At 42.5% G+C, this 15,564-nt stretch overlaps 1 protein-coding gene across 1 annotated transcript in view; it reads left to right on the plus strand.

Moving 5' to 3' along the window:
* LOC146861238 (sodium channel protein type 2 subunit alpha-like) overlaps positions 1-15,564 on the plus strand; it is a 544,972-nt gene that overhangs the window by 153,109 nt on the left and 376,299 nt on the right. The window contains exon 3 of the mRNA XM_085645392.1: positions 10,904-11,283. The gene's annotated coding sequence lies outside the window, so the exon portion shown is untranslated. The remainder of the gene's footprint in view (positions 1-10,903; positions 11,284-15,564) is intronic.

Here is a 15,564-nt window from a genome sequence, read left to right on the forward strand (position 1 = left end):
TCACCTAACACTGAATGAACGCCCGATGAACATCATTTCAGCTATGGATTTATTGGAGAACGACCTGGGTAATTTATGGGACATTCCAAAGTGGCATATTGTTGTGCACAGCTGGAGATAATCCCTGTGATTTAAAAATATAAACTAATACATTTTACATTTTTACATAGACTGTACCCCTGCTAAACTGCACAAACTTGACAACACCAGATCACACATGTCTTTTTGGAGAGCAGTGCTAGCTGAGCTATCACACATCGTTGATTATGAGATCCCAAACACACTAGATATATTAGTCATCATGGGCTATCAAGAAAAACTGCAGAAATCAAAGGAGCATCTTACAGCGTTATTATTATTGCTGGCCAAGAGGGAGATAGCCTTAAGGTGGATGAAGATACCACGGCCTACGCAAAATGGCCTGCTTAGAAGTGCCACTACTTGCAACGCTAGATATGAATTTTTCATGCATCCACTTCACTCTAGACCCAAAGACATCTGGGGCCCATTAAGGGCGTATTTAGCTCAAGCACAAAATAATTACTTGAGTACTTATGACACCCTTTCTCCTGAGCAGGAATGAAGTTTCTGGTATGCCAACCAGAACTGTTAGGTGTAGATATATATATAAACAACAGTTGGTGGACAGAATGCAGAACAATGTCATACATTCACCCCAGTACAGAGATCTGGGCCTAAATCCATCGTTTTTTTGCTCACCATGCCATTCCAGTTTGAACCGAACCATATGCAAATCAGTCTTGACCCTGTGCCTCATGGGAACAGTCCAGCCCGAATTGCCAAGCCAGGTCCTCCCTGGACTGGAAACAAGCATCCTAGGACCGGATTCGGGGTTTCACCCTGCTTCAGCCAAGATAGCTTGATTCAAGTGGCATGGAGAGCACAGGAACCAGATCTGGGCATACCCGTCCCACTCGGGGTGACAAATGCAAAATCAACAGTTGATGGACAGAATGCAGAACAATGTCATACATTCACCCCAGTAAAGAGATCTGTGCCTAAATCCATCGTTTTTTTGCTCACCTTGCCATTCCAGTTTGAACCCATCCATATGCAAATCAGTCTCGACCCTGTGCCTCATGGGAACAGTCCAGCCCGAACTGCCAAGCCAGGTCCTCCCTGGACTGGAAACAAGAATCCTAGGACCGGTTTCGGGGTTTCACGCCTCTTCAGCCAGGATAGCTTGATTCCAGTGGCATGGAGAGCACGGGACCCACGTCTGGGCATACACGTCCCACTCGAGGTGACAAATGCAAAAACAACAGTTGATGGACAGAATGCAGAACAATGTCATACATTCACCCCAGTACAGAGATCTGGGCCTAAATCCATCGTTTCTTTGCTCATCATGCCATTCCAGTTTGAACCCATCCATATGCAAATCAGTCTTGACCCTGTGCCTCATGGGAACAGTCCAGCCCAAACTGTCACGCCACGTCCTCCCTGGACTGGAAACAAGCATGCTAGGACCGGTTTCACCCCTCTTCGGCCAGGATAGCCTGATTCCAGTGGCATGGAGAGCACGAAACCCACGTTTGGGCATACTCGTCCCACTCAGGGTGACAAATGCAAAAACAACAGTTGATGGACAGAATGCAGAACAATGTCATACATTCACCCCAGTACAGCGATCTGGGCCTAAATCCATCGTTTTTTTGCTCATCATGGCTTTTCAGTTTGAACCCAGCCATATGCAAATCAGTCTTGACCCTGTGCCTCATGGGAACAGTCCAGCCCGAACTGATAAGCCAGGTCCTCCCTGGACTGGAAACAAGCATCCTAGGACCGTATATACAGGATGTTCATTACGGTTCACCCAATACAATGGTTACCATGGATGTGATGACCGGTAAGGATATATTGTGACATGCTCTAATGATGTTTTTTATATAGTGATTGAGTCAAATTTGTGTATCGTATGTTTGTTTTTTCTTACAAGATAATGAACAAATAAAAAAGAGGATATCTGGAATTCTGGATCAAGGACATTAATCCACTAGAAAAGTAGCCAGGATCGCTGAGTTCCATACCATGATCTATGTCTTGGCCACTTTCAAGAAAATCATACTCTCCCTTATCGAAGTGTTGGAGACGGCTGAGCCCTGTGGTACACATGCTTAGATGAACATGGTTGATGCTTGCTGTCCCCATCTGTTTCTTTCATTCTGAAAGGGACAGTTTCAAATACTTTCCTGTCCCAGCTGTCCCTGTTGCACCTTTAGCTGTGATGGTCTACCATGTTGAAGGTGGGACCAACACCGGCTGCACATTATAACTAGTCGGCTGCTCCTAATTTTGTGGACTGTGGTATCTTTATCATGATTATAATAACAGATACAACTAGAATCTCTACTAACATGCATTAACTAAGTCAAAATGCCAGGCAATGTGACAATGAATGCGAAAAGAGGCATGCAGGAGTTATGTTTCCATTTAATAGTACGTTAAAGGCACACCTATTAGCATTTCTAATGCTTTGTAATGGTGGTGGTGATAGCAGGAAAGTGGCATTAGCAGTGGTGGTGTTGGTGGTATTGTTGGTGTGATATTGATTGTGATGTGATATTAGTGGTGTCACTGGAACTGGTTTTGGGACTGTTCGATGGCATTGGTGATATGGTCTTAGTGGTGTGATAATAGTGGTTGTAGTATCAGTGGTGGAGGTATTGTTGCCATCATTGGTGATGTGGTATTTGTGGTAGGGGCATTGGTGGAGGTGATGGTAGTGCTGGTGCATGGGCGATCCTTTTCCTCACCTCATATAGAGATTTACAGCAGACAACTGTATCTTTCACCTTTATCATACATTGCCTGCCTTGGGCTCAGAAGCTCTTGCTTACCACTGGACGTGAATACAGGTGTCCCATATTTGGTAGGTGAGAAATGGAACATTTCACTTGCATAATAATTGCTCATTAAAACACTACTGCAATCATAAGCTAAAGGTATACAAATCGAAAACTTAGACAATGACAGATTCAACATAAATTCAAAAAAAGGCGACGTGTTCAGACATTAAATTCCTTTCCTTCAATAATACATTTCTTTTCTCATCACCATAGCAACTATGTTTTGTCCAATCAGATTGAAAAAGCAACTATCACTGTTGCAAATACGGGTGCATGTCAGATCTATGTCTTTTCTGGATTTAACGATGGATAACTAGGAGAATAATACGATCCAAAGATGCAAATGAATTACGCTTTACTTGCTGATCAACTGTTCAATCAGAGATGCTTGGCCCTTATTTGAGGGTATTATGCATGTACTGTAGATGCCAATGTGATGCTGAATGTGTTCACATATTTTATTAAAGCAGTAATTATTTTGCCATCTATAAAAACACAAAGCTGGAAAACTAGAGTGACTTGATAGAAAAAAAACTCTGGACAAAGCAAGAGAATCATGTGCATAATATAGTAATAATGTCTTGGTAAGCAATCATATGCATAATATGAAGGTAAAGAATTATGATCAGCAATACGTTAAATAAAAGAGAATTAGATATGCTTTAACATCACATTGCGTTTTCTTGCATTGTTTTACAGTTGTCTTTACTAATTTAGTATATATTCTGACACAATTCAACAGTGTTGCTCAGTTATTCCTCCATCACTGCAACCAAAAATCCAAAATGTGATTAGTGGCATCTACATCATGAGTGATGTTTTGTGGAGTACGCCTAGGTCTTCTTTCTGTTTTTTTATATTATGTAGTGAAGGTCACCTCAGTGTTATGATTCGACCACTCTTTCCATTGTAAATATTTTTTTTTGATTTGCCTATAATTTTTGGCCTTGTGGACAGATTTGACCCAAATTTGGCAGTCGCTTGTCGTAATTATCTAAGTTCTGACACGACGATTTGCGTGCAAATTGCTGCAGGGGAAAGGAAGTTATGCCGTTTCTATTTTATCACCCACATGAAAATTTGCTCCAGCTACAACCCGCAGCATTTAACAGGTTTGCACCAAACTTGGCACAAACCTAAAATTTTACTCAGAAAGTGTGCTTTTATTGGCATGGATTAAATCCATTCAGTAGTCTTTGAGATATTAGAATTTATTTTAAAAAGTGCTGGACGGAATCTAAAGGGGTTAATACTGTCATATATCTCAGTAGTTTGTGATCTCCAAATCCTCCACAGTGCCAAGGATTCATAAAATAAAGGAGTTCCATTAGATGAGGGAGCCTTTTTGCCTGTTGCCCATTTCCATTCTGTGGTCCCAGGACAGCTCTTATTGGCTCCCCCAAGAGAAAGTCTGCCCTTGAGACAACCCCCACTGTGCACAGCCAAAAGCTGTGCGCAGCAGGGGCTGGTTATCCACATCAGGTTTGGTGCAGGACCTGGCTGGAGGACTTTCTCTGCGGTCATGCTCTGATGTGTATGTCATAGGTGGGGGCAATGCCCGTGGCTGGTGCATGGCTGAGTTGGCTACCTGTAGCTGAGGTTGGCTACCTTTGGCAGGTTGGTTGCAGGGCCTGGACAGAAGCCAGTTCTTGCGAGCAACACCTGTGGCACACGGCCGAAAGTGAGGGATTGCTGCACACAACATATTTGGCTGCATTACTTACTGAAAAAAAAACCAGAAAGTGAGTAATGATTCTGGATCAAAAACGACAAACCAAAGTAATTTACCAGTTATTGCCCATGGTGCAATCCATAACTCACACCACCTCTTGCACTTAATATGACCTCATTGATCACATCACAACTGACATCAGTACACCTAACAAAGAACGTTATAGAGCATACAAACTAAAAAATAGAAACTGATTGGGTTGGGGGTGGAGCCTGGCTGCAGCTCAGGCCATGATGGTAACTTCTGCAGTGCACAGATGAAGGTTTCACACCAGGGTTGGGCCCAGGTGTCTGACCGCAGTGGACTGGGCAGAGGGCTTAAACACAGGCAATGTCCTGTGCCCAAAACTCGCTGTGTGATGGTTGGCCTCTGCACCGGCTTGGGCGGAGGGCCTGGCTGTGCACAGCAGGCATTTGAGATTATCTTTTTTAAAAACATGAAATTCACAGAAAAACAAAACAGTTAAAAACTGAGGTTTGAACGTGGGTCAAACATGCAACCCCCTAAAATCAGCTGGTTATGCTTATTAATGCACATAAATCACGCCATAACACGCACCGCCTTTCTTTACCAAAACACAATTTGCCAACAGCAAAAGCAAATAAAAGGACTATCAAAGATCTACATAGCAGACGACGCGAGTTATGGCCTATAGTGCTGTGTCAGTTGCCAACTATGAATTGATAAAAATAAAAATAAATAAGAAATAAGAAAATGATAAGTGTAATAGGAATGTTCCAGGCTCTTTATTTAATCGAGAATTCTTTTAGATTCAATGTGAGAGGATTGCCTTTTCTTGGAGACAAAAGTGTTTATGAAATCTCTGGCCGAAGCCTTCAACGCATCCATACAGTATGAAAAGGGTTACCCTCTGTCTGATTTAAAAGAAAAAATTCCTGGGAATAAGGTAGTGAAAAGGAAGTGAAAGTATCATCCAATATGAGGGAATTGTTAAGTCTCCATCTGTGATGTGAGGTAGGCTTGGGCAAAATGTCCAAACACATGGAAACTGGTGCATGGGTAGAGGTTAGGATAGAATCAATTTCAAAAGAACGTAAAGATTAAGTAAAATGATGTGAAATAAAAAAATAATCAATGTAGGATTGTGTATGATGTACTGGTGAGAAATATGTCTAGTAAAAATGTAAAGTTGGATTACACAATCGCCACGCGTCCGTTAGGCAATGATTATGTACTGCATGTGTAAATGCTTTTTGAGGTTTATTCGGAATATACGAAGACAATGAGCGCCTGTCAAGGAATGGGTCAAATTATAATCCCCTGCAAGAACCAAATTATCATCAGGATATTGCATGAGCTTCTGGGAAATCAAAGACCAACATTGACTATCTGGAGCATTAGGGCCATAAACATAAAAAAACAAATAGGAATTTTATCAACTATAATTGAAGCAACAACCATCTTCCATCATCATCCTTTTCTTGAGATATCAACTGAACATTTAGAGATTTATTACATAAAATGAGATCTCCTTGCTTTCTCCTTGTACCTGGAGAGAAACCCACCGCTTACGTAACTTCAGGGATTCAGTTCCAGAAAGGTTAGATTCTTGCAAAAAAGTTACCTGAGCATTAAGCTTAGACAAATGTGTTAAGATCCGCTGTCTTTTGATTGGAGAATTCAAGCCTCTGACATTCCATGAAATCATTGTCAAAACCATTGAAGTTCAATGAAAAGAAAAATATAGTCAGACATGAAACCAGACCAAAGAAAAGGTAACCATATGTAAGAAAGAGAATGTCTGAACATGAGAAAGAAAAAGAGAAATGAGAAAACTAAGGCAAGAGGAAAAAAACACAAAGGTAGAAAAAAAGAAAATAAGAAAAGAGACAAAGAAAAGGAGAGACAAGGAATAAAGCTGGTACAGAAACATAGAAAAGGAACCAAATAACAATGAAAAAGAAAACATACCTAACAATAATTTGATGGAGGAGGAGGGGGGAGACCACATGACAAGACAGCACGCCTAAACTGGAGGGGGGAGAGAATGCGCAGGAGCAGCAGTAGGCTATGTAGCAGGACACGAGAAATCGACCACAACAGGGAAACAATACCTGCAAAAAATCATAAACACAACTAATAGTGCGATTCAATAAAAGAATATTACTTGGAGACTACATTAGCACATCAACCAAATACAGGGAAAAGAAAAAATATTAAGAACACGAAGAAGAGGTGTGAACTCATTAATATTTAAAACAGAACATACAAATTCATTGTAAACATATTAACTAAATGAACTGGTTGACGTAGTAACTTCCATAGTCTCTGCTTTGCAGGTGTCAAGAAAGGTCCTCAAACAAGATGGATCCTAAAATGCTGTTGTCTTATTCTTATATGTGATCTTGAAGAGACAGGGATGGTACAGTCCAAACCGTGCTCTAATAGAACGGAGTTCAGGTCTCATGCTCAGAAAATCTTTTCGATGATCAGCTGTTCCTTTAGCGTAGTCTTGGGAGAAATAGATGTTGTGACCAGACCAAGAAATGCATTTAAGTTGTTTCACAGCCGAGATAACCTGCCTTAATTCTGTGAATTCTACAAAGTAAAGGATGGCACCTCAAGATTCTTTAGAAGCCATAGAGACTGTGGAAAGATGACCTAATCTACATGCTCACTGAATATTAAGTGCAGGCCCCTCAGGTGAATTCAGATGCTGAGGCAAAAAAGTTTTGAAAAAGGAGATAGGATTCAACCCTTCCACTCCTTCAGGGAGACCATAAATTCTTAGATTATTCCGCCTGTTTTGATTTTGGAGATCTTTAACCAGTTTATGGAAGGAAATTACCTCAGTTTGAAAGTTAGACACTGTAGTGAAGGTTGCATTCAAATTGGTTATTTGCTATTCAGCATTAGAAAAGCGCTCTTCCATGAGTGACCATCAGTCACTAAGAGTCTGTAACCTAGTGTTAGTCTCTTCCATAAACGGGCGTAAAGCCCTAATTTCATCTAACAAAACGTCCAGAGAGACAAAAGGCATCGCATTTGAAGGGGATGAAGGATCTTTTTTCAGTCTTTTGGAAGTCACTTTACCAGCAGTTGGATGCCCAGACATGCTTGCCATGTTAAAAGAAGAGGCACAAACTTTCTGTGAGAAATTCTCATCCATTGCACCATGAGATAAAAGTGCAGGTAAATGCGTAAAGGATTTGCCTGAAGAGAGCTCGAGACATCTTTTAATTTGACACAATTTGCCCATAACGCTGCTGAAAAAAACCCAGAACAATACAATAGCGCAGAAAAGATAGCACAAGCAAGCCTCAGTATTGTGTTGCACCTAAAAATGATTAGCACAGGAGCAGAAATTGTCCAGGCCCCAAGAACGTTACTCCTCAGCACTGACGAAGACTAGCAAAATTAAAAACTGAACACATTGATTCATACTGGGCAAGCCCAAAGCATTTTAAAGCTAGCCCTTCCTAACTGAGACATTACTGCTCACTGCACAATTCATAGCCTTTTTATGGCAACATTTTTGCTATTATATAACTTGAAAGTAAAAATTCCACATTTTAGTTTTTTTCTTAACATGCTGGGCACAATGCATTGCCAGACCTGCAATCCTCCAACAAAATATCACTGTGTAATGGGATGGGACTCAGAGGGGACAGAGCCTGGGGAAGGGGCGGGACCTTGAGCTCATTGCCTCCACAGCCATGAAAGTGCTTTGCAGGAGGGATAGCCAATTAGAGGGGCAGTGCTTTGTGTAGGCCATTGACCGTGACCTCTATAACCTCCCCCCCAAAAAAGCATCAAACAAAGCTTCTAAAAATGCCGCAGATGTACCAGGGAGATTGCAAAACCCCTGTGGACATCAATTGCATTCAACCTCCAGACCATATCAGTTGGAAATGCTCTTTGCAGGGGTTGCCAACTCATATTGTCTGCCACCATGTGATATCAGCTCCTCACAGGCTGACCGTGTGAAAGGAGCTGATATCACTATGGTGCCTTGTGATTTGACAGGTCTGCATAGCATTTCCATAGTCATCCGTTCATTGGTGATACATCGCTTTCCCAGCAGAATTTCAAACAAAGCCATTTAAATTTTTTTTTTTTTAAAAGGACCAATTCAAACCCTCCTTTATATTGTACGCATTTACAAAAGCTATAGGTCTTATTTAAAGTTTCGTAGACAGGGTACTCCATGAAAATGTGGTGGCTGTCCCATCTGCCATATTTAGAGTGTCAAGAGTATAATGTACCTGTAATTGATGTATGTGACTTGATGGAAAAAAATTAACTGAGAAAACCACATTGGACGGAACTAAATTATGGAAAAAACCAATTTTAGGAAAAGAACATTTTAAGGAAATGAAAATAAATTGAATATGAAAGGAAACATTTTAAAATAAAGGAAAAATCCAAAATGACATTTGGGTGGAGTTTAGGACTAGTGAGGGTTTTTTGGGTTCAGGGATGGGTAATGTTTAGGGGTGATGAGGGACTTTTGGGAGCCAGGAATTGGTAGAGTTCAGGCACAGAAAGGGTATTTTAGGGTTCAGAGATGGGTGGACTTTAAAGGGTGGTGTGGTGTTTATAGGGTTCACGGATTTGTGTAGGGTTAGTGACGGTTTTTTAGGGTTCATGGATAGGTGGAGTTTAGGGCTAGTGAGTATTTTAAGGTTCAGTGATGGGTAGAGGTTAGGGGTGGGAAGAAGTTTTTAGAGTTCAGAACTTTGTGTAGTTGAGGATGGTGACTTTGTTTTTAGGGTTCAGGAGTGGGTGGAGTTTGGGGGTGGTAAGAGGTTTTAAGGAGTCAGCGAACAGTGAGGTTCAGGCTTAGAAAGGGTTTTTATGATTAAGTAATGGGTGGAGTTTAGAGGTAGTGAGGGATTTTAGTGTTCAGGGATAGATGGAGTGTAGGGGAAGAACGTGATTTTAGGGATCAGGGATGGGTGTAGTTAAGGAGTCAAAGATGGGATTACTTTAGGTGTAGTGAAGGTTTTTTAGGTTTCTGTGATGGGTGTAGTTTAGGGGTAGAGAGAGCTTTCAGGGTTCTGGTATGAGTGTAGTATTGGTCTGGTGGGAGTGTTTAAAGAGCAGGGATGGATGATGTTTTTGTCGTGATGAGGTATCATTGAATTAAAAACATCCAAAACAATTATTTGTAAAAGATATAGGGCCATATCTATGAAGCAGTTTCGCGATCGCAAACACTGCGAATAAAAAAAACGGTGTTTTCGATCGCAAAACACAGCTTCCCTATGTAAGAGACACATTTTGCAAGCAAAATTGCTACTCGCTAAATCTGCGATTAGCAATTTTGCGATTCCCACACATTAGCGCTTTTTTTGCGAATTCACAAAATGTGACTCAACATTTGCGAAAATCGCAATTGTTGACCTCGCATTTAGTGAATTCACAAAACGTAATGTAAGAAAATATCACTATTAGCGATTTGATGAAATTCGCAATTTAGAGATTCGCAATTACCACCAAGTATGAGCAGGTGGTAACCAGGTGCAAACTATTTAAGGCCGCCCACAATGCAACAGATGTCTTCCACAATGGCTGGGCTGTACGTGATAGCCAGGAGGCTGCGACTCAGAGCTGCTGCACAGAGAAGGAGACGCCAGGAAAGGATCTTTAGAGCGCACATAATCCTGTTCCAGCGGACTGAGGAGGAGATCGATACAAACTACAGGCTGGATGAGGAGAGCATCCTGGATTTAATTGATGAGCTCAAACCTTTTCTTGAACACCCCACACGCAGAACACATACCATCCCCACCCACATCCAGGTCCTGTGCTCACTGCACCTCTTGGCATCAGGTAGCTTCCAGGGGGTGATAGCCTCAGCAGGAGGGGTCTCCCAGAGTGTATTGTCGCGCTTTATCCACGCGTTCCTTGATGCCATGGTACAGAGGCTGCCCCACCACATATACTTCCCCAGCACACCACAGGCACTAGACCAGACGAAGCAGGACTTCTACCAAATTGCCCAGTTTCCCCACGTCATGGGATGCATAGATGGGACACATGTCGCCATATCCCCCCCTCCCAGGACGAGTATGTGTTCAGGAATTGGAAATCATACCATTCCCTGAACATACAGGTGATGTGTAATGCCAAACATATTATCACCGACATTGTTGCTAAATACCCAGGCAGCACGCATGACGCATTCATCTTCCGCCACAGTGGGATACACCACCGACTCACAAATGGGGAGTTTGGTGAGGGATACCTACTAGGTAATTGCATGTGTACAAAGTACAGACTAGTAAAGGACAGCATTGCCAGTACAGTGTTTAACCATATTTCTCCCACCCCACAGGTGACAGTGCGTATGCGGTCCGGGAATTCATACTGACTACGTACCTGAATCCTGCCAACGCTGCTGAGCGGAGGTACAACAGTGCCCACATAGCAACCAGAGGTACCATCGAACGGTCCTTCGGGATTCTCAAGAGCAGATTCAGATGCCTACATAAGAGTGGAGGGGCACTCCAATACAGCCCCCAGACCTGCTGCAAGATAGTGGTAGCATGTGACATGCTGCATAACATCGCCACCAGGAAAGGCACACCAGTGGAGCTCAGTGAATCTGATTCATCAGATGAGGAGGGCCCAGCGCAAGGACGCATGCCAGCTGGTGCAATTGGTGCAGCTGCTGGGCGCCAGAGGCGTGAAGAGGTCACACAGAACTATTTCTAGGTAAGAAAATATGACACAATGCAATATATCAATTAGGAGACTATGTTTTATTTCCTTAAATGCAGGATTAATATCGTCACACAGCCTGTGTAACACACAGTGTTATGTCCATCTGTCAGCACATGTTCAGATCACAGTGCGAAATAACAATCTGGCCCAAGTGTCCGTGTGCACTGGGTTGATTCACCCATCTCCTTGTTCAAGTCTGTGCACCTCAACTGTGGAGCTGTCGGCCCGTGGCCCCTGGCTGTGGGTGCACAGTGCCCTCCTCACCCGTCCCAGAAGCCCCTCTGTGACGCACACTACGACGCCTATCCGGGGGTGGTGGGGATGTAATGCTGCTCCTTGTAGATTGTGCGTCCTCGTCTGTTGGAGTGAGGACTCCTGGGCCAGTCGTGCGAGCTGCCCGCAGCTCATCCACAGCACATGTCACCTGTACGAGGACCCTTGCCACGTCCTGGCTGTTGTGTGCCACCTCACGCTGCATACTGATGCTGCGCCATGACAACACATTGGTTGCTGAGGTGAGGCGGTTGACCGCCCTGGTGTAGAGGTATAGGCGCTGCATCTCCCTGCGCCTAGCAGCACGATCCGCCCTTAGTTCAGCGCAGAGTGCCTCCAGGGCACCCATCATGCCCATGAAGCCAGCCCTGATTTGTCTCTGAACTGCCCTGATATTTCTCGCCAGGACCTCCAACATTTGCCCCTCCAGCCCTCTGAAGATTGTGTCCTCTCCTGTGTCTGCTGAACTGGTGGATGCACGTGCCCCTGCGCCTGGATGGAATTGGCGGGATTGCATCTGCACGTGCTCGAGCACGGTGTCGTGGCTCTGACGGTCCAGGGACTGGTTGGACATCACCATCAGTGTCCTGGGCTTCATCCTCCAGTGGGGGCAATGGTGGCACTGCATGCCTCCTGCTGTGTGTCTGATGGATTACTGGGCTGCCCTCCTCCTCCATTCCCTCCTCCTCCTCTAGCCCTGCCTCGCCTCCACTGGCAGTTCCCTGTGTTTCAGATGGTGCTGTGGACGTAAATGCACACAGTAATTTTCTGTCCTGATTTGCATCTGACATGCGTTAAAATTCACTGTTTGTAGTTGCATGGGTCCTGTCTATCTGTATTTTACCTTTCATGTTGCGCACATACTGTTTGGGACTGGTGGGTGTCAATGCTCCACTGTTATGTGCATGTGACTACATCTCCCATAATGCATTGATGTGTGTGCTTGTGTACCTGCACTGTACTTTTTGTTCTGTTGTGCCCCTGGGTCCCTCCTGGGGGTGTGGGGGTAGTAGGGGGTATCAGGGGTGTGATGGCATGCTTCTTACCTTGTCTTGGGTCTGGGGGGTCGGAGCTGTCCAGGTCGGCGACGCCCATTACGCTCTCCGGATGAGGAGTCCCCTCCACCATTTCCTCCAGTGGTGTTGAGGCGGTGGCAGTAGAGGTCCCACCACCAGTCTTCTTGGCTTGCTCCAACCTTTTTTCAACCCTCTCCTTGGAGCGCTGGCGCAGGTCGTACCAGCGCTTCCTGAGGTCTTCAACGCTTCTGTGGGTGAAGCCTATTGCATTAACTTTGCGCTGGTTATCTGCCCAAATCCTCCACTTGCGTGTCTCAGGCACTCGTAGGGACTTTTTCCTGAATAGGAGCTCATGGCTAACAACCCTTTCCTGGATCAGTTTCTCCCCCTGCTGCTGGTTGTCCTTGCTGGCCATGTCTCCAGTCTCTGCCATTCTTTCTAGCACTGCAGTGATCCCTCACCTCCACTCCTGCTCTCTCACTGTGCTTCAGAAACTCAGGTGCAGCATGGGTAGTCCCACTTCCTGGTTGTGATGTCATCATGCAGCACCTGAGTTTCCGATTCCGTATTTTGCAAATTTCGCAAAATTGCGAATTTCGCAAATATGCGATTTTCTGTAATATGGAATCGCAATTTCGGTTATCGCAATGACAATAGCAATTTTTATGGAATCGCTATTTATTTGCGATTGTTTAAGTACATACCGTTTTGCGAATCTCAATTTGCGATTCGGAAAATATCGCAAATTGAGAATCGCAAAACGGGAGTTTGATACATATGGCCCATAAATCTTAAATTAGGTCCCCTAAAACAAAGCACTGAAATAAATGCGTCCAACAAAACTGTTTCTGAAAGTAGGACCTGCAAACATTGCATTTACACATCAAAATGTAAGAACGCCAAAGCCAATTGTGTGCAAAAAGCAATTCTATTATTTGGTTTCTATGAAATGGTAAATGCCATTCATTCTGAAAATGATCATTTAACATTTTAGGTGAATTGATTTTTCAGTAATGGCATTCCATAAAATCGTTTTTCTATGAAATCACATACGATCACCTGTAGTATGGGAGTTTTATTTTCTGTTTTCAGACAGTTGACGTCTCATGTAAAGTCATTGAATAAAAGCTACCAGAAGTTATTATGAAAAGAGTTATGGAATTGTTTTGATTTCTATCTGTACTTTATGTAGTCTCTTAAATGTGGTACAAATACCTGCATATTTTTTTCACAGTTGTAATATATAGTAGCTAAAATGGTTGTAGCAGCATGTAAACTTATTTGGCTTCTTATAATGCTGTCTTCAATAAAAACAATCTTACTAAAATATAGACATAGTGGATGTTAATACCTTACATTAACAGAGGTTATTGTTTCCTCACCGGGATTCCTTTGATTAGGCTTATTTGTTATCGGAATCCCACAGTGGAAATGTGCCCTATTCTGGATGTCTGGCATGCTGTGATTCTTCATTTACTGTTTTGAATATTTGACTAGTGCTGGAATAATTAGATATTTTCTAAGAGAGAATTTTACATTGAATGACGAGCAGCATGGACGCTATTAGTCTCCTTTATTCTTTCAGCATTAATCAGTATACCTTCAATCTATACCTCTTAAAGGTTACAGTGACGTTATAGTTAGGCTCAGATTTCACTCGTACAAAACCATTAAAATTCAGCGGTTATATTTACCTGAGCTAACTATAACTTACGCCCCCACAATGCACTGCTTATGACCTCACATATTTCATCACAAATGACATGATTAGTGACATCACTGATGAAAAGCAATAGCAAGAGGACAGGGCCATGCACATGAAAAACAGAGAGAAGAGGGTAAAGAGGCAAGGGCAGCAAACTGACCATATCGGACAGACAGGAGGGACAGTTCAGCATAACTCATGAGATCACTGATGACATCTTAAATGACATCACTGAAGACAACATACACAAGACAGTCCTACTCAAACACTCAGACAACCACTCACATACCCATTCACATACTCATAGAAGTACTCACACAACTTCCTCCTCCTCCATAGAGCTACTCACATCCTCACTCACACACTGATACAGACAGTCACACAGCCACTCAGATCACATATGTTAGAAATAGTATTACTCATTAGTAGTGCAACTGGCATACTAATCTAACTTTTGTACTAAGTTAGTATATATGTTTGACACCCATATATTCCTAGAAAACAAACCCACTTGAAGATGTCATCAGTGACGTCATTTGAAATGTCTTCAGTAATGTCACAGACCATGTCATCAGTGATTTAATATGAGAGTGTATTGCGGGGGCGTAAGTTATAGTGATATATATTAATATCAATCAAAATCTTTATTCGGATATGATATATCCATAAAACCACAAATCAAATCAAAATGGCAACATGAAAATGCATTAATCGATAAAAAGAAGTACAGTGTCAAAAATAAAATAGATTATATCAATAGGCAGAGATCCAAATATTAAGACAATGATATTAATATATGTGTATTATATATACACACATGCTGTGAAGTTCCTAAGGCTACTTCATTCAAAATCTAAACAAATTTATATAAATGAAAGTAGTGACACTAGGGATAGAAAAATACAAAATTATTTATTACAATATATATTTTTTATAGACTTTTTTTTAACATATAGCTCAAAGAACCAAGGCTGTAATGCATTCTAACTATAATCATTCATCCATACACTCATACTTCGTACTCTGATTATTATTGTTATATGTATGATAGAATGTCAGCATCCTGAATTCATTAGATGTCTGACGCACATAAAATGAATGATTAGGACACTAAATCTCATGGATTTCTAAAATTGAAGGGTGGTTTCCAAGATGTCTCAACGCTCGTTTCAGCAGTGAACTGCCTTCCTCAGGTGACCCACCTCCACTATACTTCTTTGAAGTCAAAGATGACCAAAGATCTAACCAGGTTAGGCACTAGAATCACTGGTTGGCATG

This window comes from Triturus cristatus, chromosome 3_1, assembly GCF_964204655.1.
Source record: "Triturus cristatus chromosome 3_1, aTriCri1.1, whole genome shotgun sequence".
Classification (NCBI taxonomy): Eukaryota; Metazoa; Chordata; class Amphibia; order Caudata; family Salamandridae; genus Triturus; species Triturus cristatus.